Raw genomic sequence first — 17390 nt, 5'->3', positions numbered from 1 at the left:
AAGACCATGAATTAAAAATGAAACAGAACATGACCCGAGGCTCGTGGACAATGGTAGGAAGCACAGAGGTTTTTTTAAGCAGCATATTGAAAGCATGTTGCCGCTGCTGTGTGTGATATGCCGGTTGCAGGGTGCACAGCTTCTGTGGTGTGGCCTGGACCCATCAGGCTCTGGAGTTGGTCGTGAGGTGGCACTAGAATAATATTCATCACTGATTATTCTTGCTCTCATTGTCATTGCCTTGCAGGTTGTTCAGTGTTCATTTCAGGTCCCCAGTCTCTAGAAATTGATTGCTCTGGAAGTTTGCTCCCTCAGATATACTGCGAAATATATTTCAAGAATTTCTACGTACCGGGAAAAGGTTGCTCTCCATATTTAAACTGAGGGCTCTGAAACTGTGGCTTTTTTCCCAGGCTATACATGGGCAAATAAGAGGATCTTGTTCAGTTTCCTAACTGAAAAGGTTGCATTGGAAAAATGGACGCCTTCAAATGTTCTATGTCACATCACTTTGCATATCCCTCCTTGTTGGCCTTAGCGGCTCCACGATGTTTTTGTGTGATGATTGTTTAATGTTTCCCATGACATTAGCTGCTATTCTACTGAATCAGGCCCACTATGGCACTGGCAAAATTAAATTATCTTTTTTTATGGGGTTCTTTTTCTTTCCCTCCTTGGTTATGTATAAGTTCTTGTTTGCTTTTTCACATGGAGCTCAGGGACAATTATCTGTCAGTAAGAAAATAATGAAGTATGATTTTTATCAAAGGGCAAACAGTTGACTTCTCGAAAAAATATTTTTCATTATATTTTAATTTCTAAAAAATAAAACAATTTGATATATACTAAAGAACCTTGAAATAAGGATGAAATTTTAAAGCAAGATAATTAAACATCTCTAAATCCATGAACTGGACATTATCTAGAATGTTATCTAGAATATTTTCAGTATTGTGGAAACCCGTCCATGAGCTCCTCCAAGTTCTATCCCATAGCTTCACTGCTAAATATCGTTACTACCTTGGTTTTGTTTTATCATGTCCCTTTTAAAATGGCTTGACACCATATATGTGCATATTTCAAATCAATATGTTCTTCATATTTCCTATTCTTTTGGATTTTTATGAAGAAAATTTAAAAATACCCATATACTGTCTGTACTTTCTTGAACATGCTCTTTTGAATTCAATATTATTTTTCTAAGTTTGGCTATATTTTATATTTAGCAGTAGTTCCTTTATTCACACTCTTATATAATATTCCTTTGCAGGATTAACCATTTTTCCCTGACAAACATTTGCATTGTTTCTGGTTTTCAAATACTTTAGGCAATGAAACTTTGAATATATTGGTACCTATCTCAGTGTACTAACTGTGCAGGAGTTTCTCAAGGATATATACCTCAGAGTTGATTTGTCAGATCATAGAATATGTTCATGTTTAACTTTTGAAGACTTAAGTCTACTATGTAGCCCAAAACAGAAATATATTTTAATTAATACTACATGTAGCTCCATGACTATGAATAAATACACTTATTTATTTATTTATTTATTTATTTATTTATTTATTTATTTTTAGATTTTATTTATTTATTTGAAGAGAGAGACACAGCGAGAGAGGGAACACAAGCAGGGGGAGTGGCAGAGGGAGAAGCAGACTTCCCGCCCAGCAGGGAGCCCGATGCGGGGCTCGATCCCAGGACCCCGAGATCACGACCTGAGCCGAAGGCAGACGCTTAACGACTGAGCCACCTAGGCGCCCCAAATACACTTATTTAAATATATGAACCCCAAATCCAGACATTATGCTATACATTTTAAAAATATTTTATTTAAATACTTAATACCATTAATGTTTCTATACAAACTCCTGGATTAAACAAACAAGAAATCTGATTTTGTTCAGGGTGGTCAGGCTCCAGATGATAAGACAAACTTAATGAAGTCAATCATAATAATCTTTTTTACCTTCTGTCAGGCATTTTCTAAATCTGTCTCGCAGCCAAGAGGGTGGTGGTCATATTCCCCTTTATAAACAATAAGACATAAGGGGAAGCTTGTTGGGGGAACTTCTGAAAAACCTTTTCGTTTTGGATAAACATAGAGAAGAAATAGTGAAGAGAGAAAATTACCAAGCACATGAAAAGTTTCATTAATTTTAAAGAAACATACAAAAAATGATACCAAGAATCAGAGGTAAGCAATATGCTGCACGAAGCTTCAATTACATATTAATTTTGTATCTTCTGGTATTTGTAAGTCTTAGATGTACAACTTCAGTGAAGTATGCGATCTAGTCCAGTAATAATGAAATGATGTCAAAATAATTCAAATTCCTTATTCATTTATTTTTATTGACAAAATATATAATCCATAGCAACACTACTTAAAATCTTTTCCCCTCAAACCCACTTCTATCATTCCTGAACAACTACTCATTACTTGGTCCCTCTCAGATCTCCTCCCAAATTTCTTTCCTCCCCAACCCATTTTTATTTTTGTCTTTATTACCTTATTTTCCCTATCCTATCTCTATATCCCTAAGTGTAAAGGCACTAGTAGGGTTTGGTCAGCGCTGTCCTAGAATATAAGGGAAGGAAACCTTTTCATATTTATTAAGACATGTTTTATGACCCAGAATATTGTCTGTCTCAGTCAGTCTTCCATGTGTGCTTGGAATGAATGTGTATTTTGCCAATGTTGGAGGCAGTGTTTTATAAATGCCAAGAGGGTCGAGTGCCTTGATACTGTTGTTCAGGTTTTCCATATCCTTACTGATTTTTCTGTCCACTTGTTCTATCAATTATTAAGAGTGGAGAATTGAAATACTGTAATTGTGGATTTATTTCTTATACAGTTCCATCAGTTTTAAATTCATGTATTATAAAGCTGTTTTTAGGCACAGATGTGTTTGGAATTTCTACGTCCTCTTGATGAATTGATTCCTTCATTATTATGAAGTAACATTATTTTTCCCTTGTTGTCTTCTTTTTTTGTGTTTTAAGTTCAAATCTATTTGGTATGAACTTAATATAGCCATTTCAGGTTTCTAAATCTAGTGATAGATGGCATACCTTTTTTTCTTTCATTTTTAACCTATTTGTGTCTTTGTATTTAAAATACATGTGTTTCTTATAATCCATACAATTACTTTTTGCTTTTTCATTGAATCTTAAAATCTCTAGCTATTGAATGGAGTACTTAGACCATTTACATTCAGTGTGGCTATTGACATGGTTGTGTTTAAGTCTGTCATCTTCCTATTTTTTTCTGTTTATCTTGTCTCTCTCTTCTCTGCATCTTCTGCCTATTAATTTCTGTATTAATTGAATATTTCATGATATAATTTTATCTTTTATGGACGTATTGCCAAAAACTCTTTTTTAAAAATTTAAGTGCTTGCTTTAGTGTGTATAGTACACATTTTTAATTTATCATAGCCTATCTACAAGTGATATCACATCCCTTTATGTAGAGGCTAAGAAATTTATAATATATTTCCTTTTCTTGATTTCCACTTTTAATTTTACACTTTTTTTTTTCACCTTCCAAAGAAACGCCTTTATTTATTTACAGGGCTTAGGAAAGGGGGAAAAAAGCTCTAAAAAAAGGAAATTTCAAAATGGGTCCAGGTGCAGTGAGTATCTGACAGGGTCCGGGTTGCAGTCTTTTGCGCCTACTGGTGCTCACTTCCAGGTTGTGAGGACGGTTCTCCCCGAGTCTCGTGATCGGCCCCCTTTGGGCCCCAGTGACTGGCCCTGTCGACTTCTCAGCTCTCGGTCAGCCCCATCACCCTGCACCAGCTCTTAATCATAGAGAATTTTGCAATTGCTGAGGAGTTCCTTCGGGGGTGACTTGTTCCATTTACAGTCTGGAATCTCGCCATTAGGGACCGCAATATTGAGGGTGTCATTGATCAGGTTATACTTAAGGATTCGGTCGTTGGCGGTGCTGGAGGTGAGAGACGGGGGCTCATTCACCTCAATCAGCCAGGGCTTCAGCTTGTCGTCGATGATGATTTTGTACCCATGGCATGGAAGCAGTGTTTGTCGTTATTCATCACGGCCGCCACGGCCTTCAGCGACTGCACGATGATACAGTGGATCTCATCGAACAGTTTGCCGGTCACCTCCTTGCCTCAGGTGCTCTCCAGGTAGAGCCGCAGGTTGCTCACGGTCCACTTGCCCCAGTGGATGTGGTTGTAGTCTTCCCCATGTTTCTGAATGGCGACGTTGGTAAGGTGAACGAACATGTTGTCCAGCTCACTGGTGCTCGGGGTGTACTTCACTGTGCAGAAGCGGCAAAATCCGAGCTTATACATGTAACAGTGCAGCGGGTGGTACGTAGAGACCAGAACATACAAGTGCAGGTCAAACTTCCTCCCGCCAATGACAAGCAGGTTGTTAATGTAGAGAGAGATCACATAGGCTTCCTTAGTAGATTGAGTCACAAACAAAGAAGTCTTGCTGTCCCGGGACAACGTTTTGATCTGCGAGAGCTTGTTGATCAGAAAGATGCCCTTCCCCTGGGCTTTGCCACAAGGTTTCATGATCCCGGTGCTGGGGGAGATTTTCCTGAACTCCTCCACGAACATGTTGTAGTCGGCGGGCAGCATGTAGGTGACCGGAACAAAGTCCAGATAGAGGTATTTCCCATTTTCGTCTTTTTCTGCTGGAGGACTCCCTTCCTTCTCCAGCCCCTTCCTGTATCTTTTAATATTCTTCACCATCAGGTCCTTCGGGGTCAGCTCGTAGTGGTTCGGAAAATGGTTGACTATTTTTGATTGTCTGAGAGCCAATAGCCCGTCTCGACCCTAAAAACGTTTCGGAAGGTTTGCACACTCATCCAGTAAAAGTTCCAATCTTCATTTTCTGTCACTTGGATCCATCCTCTCTTTTCAGAGTTATTTATCAGCACTGACTTCTCGGTATCAGTGACCCATTTCACTTTTCCTGCCATAATCCATAGGTACTTCTGGAGCCAACAGGCACAGACAATTTCGCTTCAGCTTCAGGGACTCCTGCTTGCAGTTCGTACCTGATGTCAGATTGTTCTCCTGTTACTTCCTCCTGTGCGCTCAGAGCGCTGAGCAGCGCCTAGCAGCACCGAGCAGGGTGGCCCCGCGCCGCGCCTCGCCCCGGCCCCGCCTCCAGCCCCACTCGGGTGCCTGCAGGAGAACACCACCTGCAGCCCCGTGTACCGGCCCGCCCTGCGCCGTGCTGTACTTCTTAATTTTACACTTTTATCAAGTATTTAAATATGTAGGTAACTAGAAGCTAGCTCCATAGATAAAAGCATACATAGATGCTTTTGTAGCATTATTTAAGAGTGAAAAGTAAGACAATTTCATTTTTAACACTTTAGCAGTGTGTAACTATGTACAGAGCTGTTAATCATGAGATATAACAATATAAATTGACATGTGAAAATAAACACACAGACACAAAATATGAACAGATAAAAGTATATTAAACATTAATGTGTATATGATTCTTTTTTGTGGTTTTGTAAAAAAAAATTAGAGACACACTAAAACATATGATTATAGCCACGTGAATTTCATATGTGAAACAAGTGCATAAATGCCTAGCAGATAAATTATAAAAGAATAAAATATGATGCAAAAATTTAATTAAAGACAAATAAATGCCTTATGGAAAAATGTATAAAAATGACTAAAAAGAAAGCATAAAGACTAAAGTATGTTTTTTTCTTCTTTTAATAGCAAACTATGTGTAGACCAACTCTCTCACTAAGTACAACTACTAACCCTATTACTATTTAACGTTATTCTGGATTTCATCTTTTTCAATAAAATGAACAAACTGGATATGGTAGGCTAAACTGTCTCTCCTACAAAGGAAAAAAAAAAAATCCATGTCCTATACATTCTGTAAATGTAAAACCTGTAGATGCTACCTTATTTGGAAAAGCAGGTTTGCAGACGTGATTAAGAATCTTAAAATGGGGGCGCCTGGGTGGCTCAGTTGGTTAAGCGACTGCCTTCGGCTCAGGTCATGATCCTGGAGTCCCTGGATCGAGTCCCGCATCGGGCTCCCTGCTCGGCAGGGAGTCTGCTTCTCCCTCTGACCCTCCCCCCTCTCATATGCTCTCTCTCATTCTCTCTCTCTCTCAAATAAATAAATAAATAAATCTAAAAAAAAAAAAAAAGAATCTTAAAATGAAGAGATCATTCTGGATTGTCTGAGTGAGTTCTAAACCTAATGGCAGCGTCCTAATAAGAGAAAGGCACAAGGAGATTACACAGACAGAAGAGGAGAAGGCAATGTGTGAAGAAAGAGGCACAGGTTGGAGTGATGGAGCCACAAAGCAGCCACCAGAAGCTTTAAGAAGTCAGGAACAGATTCTCCCCCTAGAGCCTGTGAACCAGGCTGACACCTTGATTTCAGCCCATTGATACTGATTCTAGACCTCTGGCCTCCAGAGAGAATAAATTGTTTTTTTTATGTCACCATGTTTGTGGTAATTTGTTATAGTAGTCATAGGAAACTAATGCTCTAGAAAATAGGTATAAGTACTGGAAACAAGAAGACTGAAATGAAAATTATTTGCAAATGATCTTTATATAGATATCCTCCCAATGCAATTAATAAAACAGTTCACTAAGATAGTTCATTTACAAATGAAAAGACAAAATTAAGTAGCTTCTCTACATAGAAGTGATTACTCATTAACAAATATTATAAAAAAGAAACATAAAGATTTAATGACAATAGCATTAAAAATAAATCAACTACAACAACTAAAATAATACCTTAAGATCAAACTTAACACATACTGAAGATTTATATGATTAAAATTATTAAAAAAATTTTAGGCAAATTAAAAAGATTTTGATTGACAGTATTCTCTAAGTCAGTCTATATGTATGTGAAATTCTAGTTATTACCTCAGCTGGATTCGTTTGATTGAAAAAAGAAGATTCTAAATTTTTATCTAGAAGAAAAATGTTTAATATTTACCACAGCAATATCATAAGTGAAATATGTTAACAAAATAAATTTTCATATGACTATAAAATAAGATATCCTTTCAATTTCAAATCTTTATATCACCATTGCACTGAGACAAAAAACCAGTGGAAGAAACTAAGAAGTCTAAAGATAATGTTTTAATCATCTCCTATTCACTCCATTGGTGATGAAGGAATTTCTACCCTGGGGTTGTGGGGCGGTTGAACACAGGATACTTAGCACTGGACAAATAAGCAGTTTATTAGTTACATATGCTCACATATTTCTTCAGGAGGGAAAAACACTGCACCAAGCAGGGCCACATGGGGGTTGCACTCAGGAAAAGAGTGAACAGCCAAAAGCTGTAGGAGGTAGACTGTATAGTATTCAGTGGGTGTGGTACTCCCTAGTTTATGCAGGAGGATGTGATTGGCATATTTGAATAATTCCATGGCTGTTTCATGAAACACATTACTCAGCTATAAGCAGGAACTCTGCTTGGCACCCTTGATAAAGTAGGGTCAATAAGGAGGGCTGTTGGGCATGGAGACTCAGGGAGCCCAGTAGGGAAGGGATCTTGTGGTTAGGGTACATGAGGCTCTCCTGCTTTTACTAGATATCAAGAAAGCATGTAATATTGTGTTTTGATTTCAGACCTTTCACCACACAGCTGCGAGAATTTAGTGCAAAGGTTAACAAACTTTTTCTTTAAAGGTCCAGAGAGTAAAGATTTTAGGCTTTTTGGACAATATGGTCTGGGTCACAACTACTCAATTCTGTTATAGCATAAAAGCAGCCATAGACAATGTGTAAACAAATAAGCATGGCTGTTTTCAATAAAACTTTATTTATATATAAAAAAAACAATCAGGAGGCTGGATTTGGCTTGCAGAACACAGTTTATGACCCCTGATTCAGTGGATGATAAAAGTGTTATTGGAAATTATTAGGGAAATTGATTATGTAATAAATTTTGTCTGGACAGTTTTTTTAAAAAAAATCTTAAATATATGTTAAATGTTATGCTAAAGTAAATTATAGTCTGATTAAATATTTAAATGTAAATAAATAAAGTACAAAGTGTGTATATATAAACTCATAAAAGGGTATGTAATCTCAGAATGTGGAAAGCTCTTTAAGTACAGAACTGCTATTATTCAGGTTATGCCAGGCTGTGATTTGGTGGGAGGACAAAAAATCCCTAAAATCCTTCTGGTTTTCTCTAACAAACATTTATTTATTTATTTATTTATTTATTTATTTATTTATGCTTTTGCTACATGTCTAATGTGGGTGGGGGGGACTTGCTTTCACTTGGTCAAAAGTGGGGGCTCTGTAGTCTTGTTGTGCTGCTCTCTCAACACAGTCACTGTAATTGGGGACAGTTGAAGGATATCACACCAGTTCTGAAATGGCATAGATACGACACAGAGTTCTGCTCACAGTCCTTGTCCAGAACTAGACATGTGGCCTAAAGGGAGCCTACAAAGGGGACTGGGAAATTGTTGGAACATAGATACCTGGGAAAGAAGTATATCTGAAGTCTAATTTATTCATGTTCACGCCTGGGTATGAAGGATGTCTATTCTGGGTCCTGTGCCTTCAAGAGCCCAGGATTTCATGAGAACACACACAGACACAGACACACACGCACAGACACACACACACACACTGAAGAATATAATGGGCCCCGATGTCACAGGAAATGAAGGACTTTGTAGTTTAGAGCACGACTCATAACTCTTAACCTCCACTCTCATGACTAACACCATTTCAGGTCACAGGTGTCAGGGGGAAAACTCTACTCCAGGACTTCTGCCCTTGGACCTAGAGACAGGAGGCAACTGTGTTCAACTACCATGAAAATGTTTTGCATTGCTAAGTGTGAAGATGGGTGCTGCTTCAGAATGCAGGTGGAATCTGAGCAGAGGAAGCACTTAGGTAAGAAAGAAGACAAATTAATTAACATGTCAAATCTTTCTTCTGAGTGTGAATTTAATGTTGTGTATATATGCTATATATATTTATATATATATTAGTATATATATATTATATTAGTAATATGTTCCCAGTATTGCCAAGTGTCTGCTTTGTTGCTACTTGAGGTTTTCAACTAACCCCTCCCAAAGTATCTACTTACGTGTCATTGCACTATTTGTCTATTTGCAACAATTATACCTAGTGGCTCTGGAACATGTTGCAATATTAAGCAAATTCTGTTATTCTTAAATTTATGTACACATTAAGATTATCAGATAAAATATAGGACAGCCAGTCACATTTGAATTTTACATTTAAAAAGTGAGTAACTTATTTAGAATAAGTACATCTTATATAGTATTTGGGACATACTTGTACTAAAAACTATTGCTGTTTATCTGAAATTCAAATTTAATAGAGTGTCTTATATTTTTATTTGATAAAATTGGCAAAATGCCTGAAGGACAATACTGATTGCTTACGTTGGCAACTAGATGGATATTTAAGGCTAGAATTGCAAATAGTGTTATGTCTAAAAACATACTGAGTATGATTTACAAAAATTTCAAAATATAAATGCAAATAAATTTCATTAAATTTTTGTTCAAATTTGTGATTTTATTTTTTATTTTTAATAGGAAATGATGAATACTTCAGAAGAAAAATAGCATTCCTGAAAATATATACTGTTTTTGATTGTTTACACTTGTTCCATATTCAGATTGTCTGCACTTTGAATATATATCAACTTTATATTTTAATCTTTTATATCACTGTTGTCACTTGAACACAAATTAGGGAACAAACTTTGCATAACAACATAATTATTGATTTTACCAGAAGGGAAGGCAAGAAAAGCAAATTTTATAGAATAAATATATGTTGATTTTTATAGTATATATATATCTCTTCATATTATTAGTCATTCAAACACTGTTGAGCCATCAGTAGAACACCTAGACATGAACAATAATTATTAAATTCAGCTGTCTTTGATATTTTTTACTTTCAGTCATATAAATATATAAAGACCATAACTTTCCACACAAATGGTCATCATATATCCCTTTGTTACCTGTTTCCCACACATAAAAAAACACTTACTCTTTTGTCTTGGGAGACAATCTCAAATACCAACTAACCAACATATTTATTTCCAAATCTAGGATCTCTCAGTGATATGTCGTAATTACTATATCAGGTCCAGAAGGAGCTCCATACAGCTGAATTTAAAGAAGTTACCTGCTGCCCCTTCCTCCAACCCACCCCAATATGCAGAGTTTGGACAAGGAGAGGATAACTACAATAAACATCCCCATTTGGAAAGTAGAAAAACGAGAGATACCAGCCACAGGTTTGTAACAATTTTGAAATCCTTCTCGGTAAACATTCTTAAAGACCTTCTACTCTCTGGGTACAGAGAGTTCTTTAAGTCTTGATTCTGCTCTTGGGGAGAAGCAACCTTGTCTTTGCTCTTTAAGTCTCCAGGTGATGCCCTCTGGGTTTTGTTTTAGTTTTTGTTTTTGTTTTTATTATCTTCTTTGACCCTTCTGGAAGGTCATGCAGCTTTCTTGTGCCTTCCTGCCTGCAAAAATTTGAGAGTCAAAGGGTCATTTTAAGTCTCAAGCTCTTGGTGGTTTCTTTGGTAGTAACTATATTTCAAAACTTAGTAGGCTTCTTATATTTTGATTTCAGTAAATTCCACATGCTAACAACTATATTCACAGTTCTCCTCTTCTCCTCCTCCTTCTTCTTCTTCCTCCTCTTCCTCATCCTCCTTCTTGTCATCCTTGTCTTCTTTTTCTCCTTCTCCTCCTCCCTTGTCCTTCTCCCCCTTCTTCTCCTCTCTCTCTCCTGCTTCCAACAGGCTATCTACAATCATAGGTATGAATGCCATACCCTTTGTCCAACCTTTGCCCTGAAGTACTTTAATCTGCTGAGAAATTTTAACAATAGGTATATAGGCTGCACTCTTGTTTTGATTTTTGTTTACATCATTTTAATTGAATGCCAACTTTACTGGGTATTTTTCCATTCAAAACCTCTTAACTTGACTCTAGAAGCAGTCTGCTTCTTCAACATTTCATTTCTACTCATTACCTGCTGATTGCCAAGCCATAGCGTCTTCAGCTAGGTTTTGGTTATAGTCGTTTCTCTCTTCTGGTAGAAATTTTTTATTAGTTATGGCAACACCACTCTGTGCTTTAGATTCCTGTATCCAAAAAGTGTTAGGTAATACGATTCAACCCCACCTCTTATCTGATGAAAAAAATAAAAACCCAGAGGTTTTATGTCACTTCACAAATTCACATTATTTACCGTGTTAATTGTAGAGGTCAGGATTGGAACCCACATCTCTCAATTTGTAGGCTAGTGTTCTTTCAATTTTATTATGAGGCTGCCTTGGAAACTGTCATTCTCCTTCCTGACTGTGTTAATCAGGTGTGATAATTGTATTTGTTCTCCAATCAAGGTGTTATTTGGAATAATGGAGGCCAAAGTCTTCGAACTTCCATATATATGATGAAGTAGATATTCTTCATTGGTACACTGGTTTCTCTTCATGGGAGCCTTCCTCAGCTGCCCCAGGCAGTCGCTGCCACCACCATCCAAGTCCGCAAAGCACTTCACACAGTGCTTGTTCCCATTAACAATGCATCACCCTTTTACTTTTACTTTGGACTATAAGCTCCTTGAGGGAAAATCCTCTATCTTCTTTCTTTTCATCGGCCCTCGAAATAGTGCTTGGGACATAGTAAGCACATACACATATAGAAAAAGTGGAGGTAGCATAAACAATCTAAAATTTTGTATGAAGCACCAGATTGGAGATGAAATGTTATAACTAGGAATTCTGGGTACCATATTTTAATTCTCTTCCCTCTCATCTTCTAGTGTTTCCAAAGGATTTTTTCCCCCAAAGGATCTAATGCTACATTGATACCTACTAAGAATCTGGCTAGTAATTTTTAGATAACTAATAAACCATTTATCATTTTACCTATTTGTAAAGAATTCAAGATTAAATAATCTTTCTAATGTGCGTGTTCCCCTTAAAAAATATACAGGTAGGTAGGCAGATAGAGACAGAATTTTTTAGAGGGATTTATGGGTATTATGAATTTTAAGAGGAACTTATGGGATTATGGTAAGGCTAATTTTGATAAAAATAATAATAAATTACTGGATATAGAATGAGAAGCAATAGGAGCAAAACAAAATGATCTGTTAAATCTTAGATAAAACTTTTCACACTTTAAGAGATAGAATTTTCTAAATATCCTCATAAGTATATAAAAATATTATAAAAAACATTAAAAGGTTGAGATTAAAACATTTCATTAGCCCCATGTTTCAATTTTGAGCAGTATTGCTAAACTCTATACTAAGACAGAAGAAGAAATAGGCATTTTTGTACTTCTGCCCATCTGTACATCTCTCCAATTTTTGTTATTCAGCAAAAATAAAGAATTGGCTGCCAAATATGAATCACACAAATCAGTGGTCTTACCCAATATTAAGCTTTACTAAAATTTAAATATTCAAGAATTAAGATGTCCAAGCAATGCAAAGAGAAGCCCAAGAGAACTTGCATGGTTCCTCAGCTTCTTTCTTCCTTTATGGGACAAAAGGTCTTTGGGCCAGAGTAATATTTAAGGCTTCTTATTGAAATTTGCCAGAGCTTTGCACAATGGAAAATGTTTTAGTCATAAAACATTTCCATTTGATATTCCAGTCATATAGCTTATATGATATTCTTTAGGAATCATGGTTCATAAATCCTTTTATACTATTCTTGTCCATCATAAGCAAATCTAACCAGGATATTCTGGCAAGAGTATTCCATAGATAAGAACTCTTTCTTCTAGCAAATACCATTAGTCTATTTACCAAGGGGTTTAATTACCAATATGTTTAAAAGAAGATTAGATAGAATTAACAGCTTTTTTCCTTCTCCAACATCCTCCCAATAATCATGGGTCTGCTGTTTTAACTTGTTTCTTCTCAATACATTTTTCATTTCCACAGTCAAAGTATAAATTATGTACATTCTGTCCTATAAATATAATTGGTCAATCTTATCCCATTTATCATAGTTTCTTTAAAGAGGACTGTTTATTTTGATTCATCTCTTGGTTGTCTGGATTTTGTCAAATAATTATTTCAAGAAATTCTCACAGATGCTTTTTACCTTGAGATTTCCCAAGTTTAACAGTGTTGGCCAATTGCCTTGAATAATAGCTTGACAGATAGAGTATTAATTCAATGTTCCCCTCCAAACCTAGTAGACATTGATCAACTTTCTTATCTTGACTAATAATGTTTTAAGCAGGGAGGGCAAATAGGTTTTAACTGAAGGGCAAACTGTAGTCAGTTGGTAGCAACTGACTCCAGTAGTATATTCCAAGGTAGCATCTGGACTCTGCAGGAAGGAAGACCTTGATCAATTAGCCAAGTCTGGCAAAGGCCAAGGAGCAAAGAGAGATGGCATAAATACCTTGTGATTGCCAGGCCAGCTGGAAGTATCACCTTTTCCAAGGCTGATGGCATTTCATTAGAACATTTTTTGGAAAGAAAAATCTATTTGGATATAGAGGAATCCATTTCTAATGATAGAATTCTGAAAATGCAAAGAGAGATTTTGTAATAGCTTCAAAAATATATAGAGCTAAAATGGGACAATTCAAAGGACAAACTGACAAATATAAAAGAAGAGAAAAATAGCAAAGATATCAGAGTTAAATGACACAATAAATATGATCAAATAGCTCTCTAGAGGAGCTCATACCTTTCAAAGAAAAAATATGCATTCTTACAAACATATGAAACATTACAAATACAGACTATGTTCTAGGCAAGAAGGAATTGCCTGTCATTAAAAAACAAACAAACAAACAAAAAAACCCACAACATATTTTCTAACCCTGATGAAATGAAATTAGAAAGCAATAATACATTCATGGCTAATGCCCTCCAAAACATGTTGGGAATTTAAATTTCACACTTTCAAATGATAAACTGGTTAAAAATACAATAACAGAATAGAAACTATTTAAAATAAATGACTTTTTTTTTTCAAGCCAGTGTGAAGTAGCTAAAGCTGTTTTCAGAGGGTATTTCATAGCCCTATGTATAATAAATATGGATAGATAGAATAATTGAATAGTGATTATCTAAATACCCAACTGAAAAAGAAAAACAAGTACAGCTAAACTAAAATTTAAAATAATATAAAAGGATAATATTGACTTACTGTAATTGTATTATAACCAGAACAAATTTTTTCAGAATAGTTTATTCTTTGAAAATCAGATAACTCTAAGAAAATAAGAACAAATATACAAATAAACACTCTTAGGAAGTAAAAAGGTAACACTGCTACAAATATGAGGTTCCTTTTGTTTAATTCTAAAGTAAGCTACAAAAAAACAATTTTTAGAAATTTAAAGAAATGAATATCTTAAAGAATAAGGAAAAGAAAACACAGAAAATAGTTGAAAAATCCCCCACCTCAAAAAGCAAGTAAATTGTCCATTAGTAGAAAAGAACTTTAGCCCAACAATCTCTATTCCTAAAGGAAACCCATAGTGTGACCAGGATGTTTAGCATTAGAACTTTAAAGGACTAACATATTTTTTATTATTACATTATATTCATATATTACTTATTTAAAGTGATAAAAAAGTAATTTAAAACAAGTAAGGAATAGACTCCTAATTATAGAGAACAAACTGATGGTTACCAGAGGGGAGGTGGGTGGGAGATGGTTGACAAAGGTGTTGGGGATTAAGGAATGCATTTGCTGCGATGAGCCCAGGAGGTGTATGGAATTGTTGAATCATTATATTGTATACCTGAAACTAATATTACACTGGAATATTGCACTAATATTAACTAACTGGAATTAAAAACTTAAAAAAATATGAAAACGAGTAAGCAAATAAGCAAAATGAATCCAGTCTCTAGTTTTTGCCTACTCTTTCTCAGTTTCATTCTCATATTAGTCCATGTCCTGCTCTTTTTCATTTAGACTCAGAAGTCACATTCCTTAAATCAAGACACAAGCCTATTCTCTACATCTCTTCTCAATGACTCTTTTTTCTTCTTCTCTGATGTCTTTGAATTCTTTTTTTTTTAAGATGTTGTTTGTTTGTTTGTTTGTTTAGAGAGAGAGAATACAAGCAGGGGGAGGGACAGAGAGAGAGAGAATCCCAGGCTGACTCCCTGCTGAGTGAGAAGCCCCACTTGGGGCTCGATTTCACCACTCTGACATCATCACTTAAGCCAAAATCAAGAGTCAGACACTTAACCGACAGAGCCAGCCAGTCATTCCTTGTCTGATGAATTTGATGTTCATTTTAAACAGGGTTCTTCTACATCAGAGCACATATGTGGAGGAAGTTCAGCAAGATATTGTTACTCACACAGTGTCTTTTGCCTGGCAAACACCCAGGGATGAACTTGGATGAGGGATGGTATCTTCTTGGGGTGGGGTGGAGATGTTAACTGAAATTCCACTCCCTGAATGACCCTATTCAGGGTCTTTCAGAACCTAATGGTTCTGAAGCATCAGAACCCTGATGTTAAGATGTGTGTACATTATCTGTTCTTCAATCCACTCAGCTTTAGCTTCACTAATGTTTTCTGAAATTACTTTATGTTCTCAGAACTGTGTTCCTGGCTGAATAGGCTGATCTTCACAGAAATCTCTCATTTAACCTCCATTGGATCTCCTTTTACAGATCCAAAACTGTCTCCACTTGGGAAGCAGATTCTGAGCTAGAGTTCCATCTGCAGAATATTGGGATCCACTCCTGTGGAGGGGATGGAAAGCACAGGGGATTGGAGAGAGAAGTCCAGTTGCCATGCAGTCCTGCTGACAGCCTCAGCCAACCTTCGTGCACACACACCCATGAGGAGCCCTAGAGCTATGACGGCCTGTCAGAGCTACTTCTGCTGAGTGGAATGCCTATGCTCTTATACTCCCACAGCCAACAGTCATCAAGCATGGACTATCTCAGGAAGGGCCATGACTTTGTATGAGGTGATTCTTGACAACTGAAGCAATCCCTGAAAGGCTGACAAGACTGTCTGCTAGTAGTCCTCCCAGCAACTGGGGCAGCTGTCCATTTTTGAAGGGAATTCTGTACACCATGTCTACATGTGCACTATATATGCCCTACTGTATACATCTAAGGGATGATAGCAGACAATGCAACCCAAGTTTCTGCTTCCAGGATTGAAAGACTTTCTATTATATCCCAGCTGTCTCTATGGCCTTTTCCCTACAGAACACTCATCTGTGGGGGTGAGGATTGTTCCAAATGAGTCAGGTGAGAGGCAGCTTGGTGCAAGTGAAATTGAGGGAAGGGTTTAAATCTTGACTCTTCAATGGTTGGCTGTGTGACTTTGAGCATAGCAATCATAAGAGTGAACATTTGTTGGATCTTTATTATATACCAGTGATTGTTTTACATGTATTAATCTTTCTTATCCTTTGTTTCCTTGATTATAGGCAATAATACCTGCTGAACAGCTTTGCAATGTGAATTAAATGAGCTAACATATTATCTAAATCTCTGCATCGAATGGGCTTATCACAGGTGTCAGTTTATTCCTCCCTCTTCCCCATAATACATGAATGATCTAGATCCCCCTATATATGGATTGCTTTATCAGCCTTGACATACGATAACATTTATAATGATGGTTATTATATCTGCCTTTTACTGAGAGTTTACTATTTTCCAGTCAGTGTGCTGAGCCTTCCACATAGACTAATTGAGTCCTCATACCCTTATGTGACAGGGATTTGACCCCTTGAGTCTGTCTTGCCCTGAAAAGAAACCCAAAGAAGAACATTTCTCTTCCCAAACCACCACCACCATTGTTCATCATTCCCTCCCTTTGAACACACACACACACACACACACATACTTCAGCTTAATTCTCTTTTTTTAACTGCCTTCTTTCTGCTTCTCTTTGCCTCCATCTCCAGACATATTTAAATTTTTTTCTTTTGTTTTATATTCTGAATTATTTCATGCTCAAAAATTACAGTCTCGGAGAGAAAGAAAAGAATCCTCCCCTTTGCAAAGCTCAGCACGAGTGGGAATCCTGCCATTGAACAGTCTGTCCGTGTTCAATTTTAGCATCATATAATTTCCTGCATAATTGTTTAAATGTCCTCGTTCTCATCCCTGTCGCTCTCCCCACACTTTGCTATTTTTTAAAGAAAGCATCCAAGCTGCATGTCTGGTTCAACAGGGAATTTCACAGAGGACAAATGCCAGGCTGCATCATGTGCCTCGACTTACCGCAGCACCTAGGAGAACAGTCATGAGGCCAGAACAGAAGTCCTCCAGCCGCTGCTGCCTTTGGTGACCTCTCTTCTCTGCCAGCCACTTCAAGGCCAGGCATGTGAAAATTCCTC

The 17390-nt window shown here is 36.8% G+C and overlaps 1 pseudogene; it reads right to left on the bottom strand.

The window, feature by feature from the left end:
- Nucleotides 1-3667: 3667 nt before the first annotated feature.
- LOC102746840 (polyglutamylase complex subunit TTLL1 pseudogene) lies at nt 3668-5201 on the bottom strand (annotated as a pseudogene).
- Nucleotides 5202-17390: the final 12189 nt, after the last annotated feature.

The sequence above is a fragment of the Leptonychotes weddellii genome, chromosome 1 (assembly GCF_054177405.1).
Source record: "Leptonychotes weddellii isolate Sample4059 chromosome 1, ASM5417740v2, whole genome shotgun sequence".
NCBI classification, from domain to species: Eukaryota; Metazoa; Chordata; class Mammalia; order Carnivora; family Phocidae; genus Leptonychotes; species Leptonychotes weddellii.
This window is presented reverse-complemented; position numbering and strand designations above follow the sequence as displayed.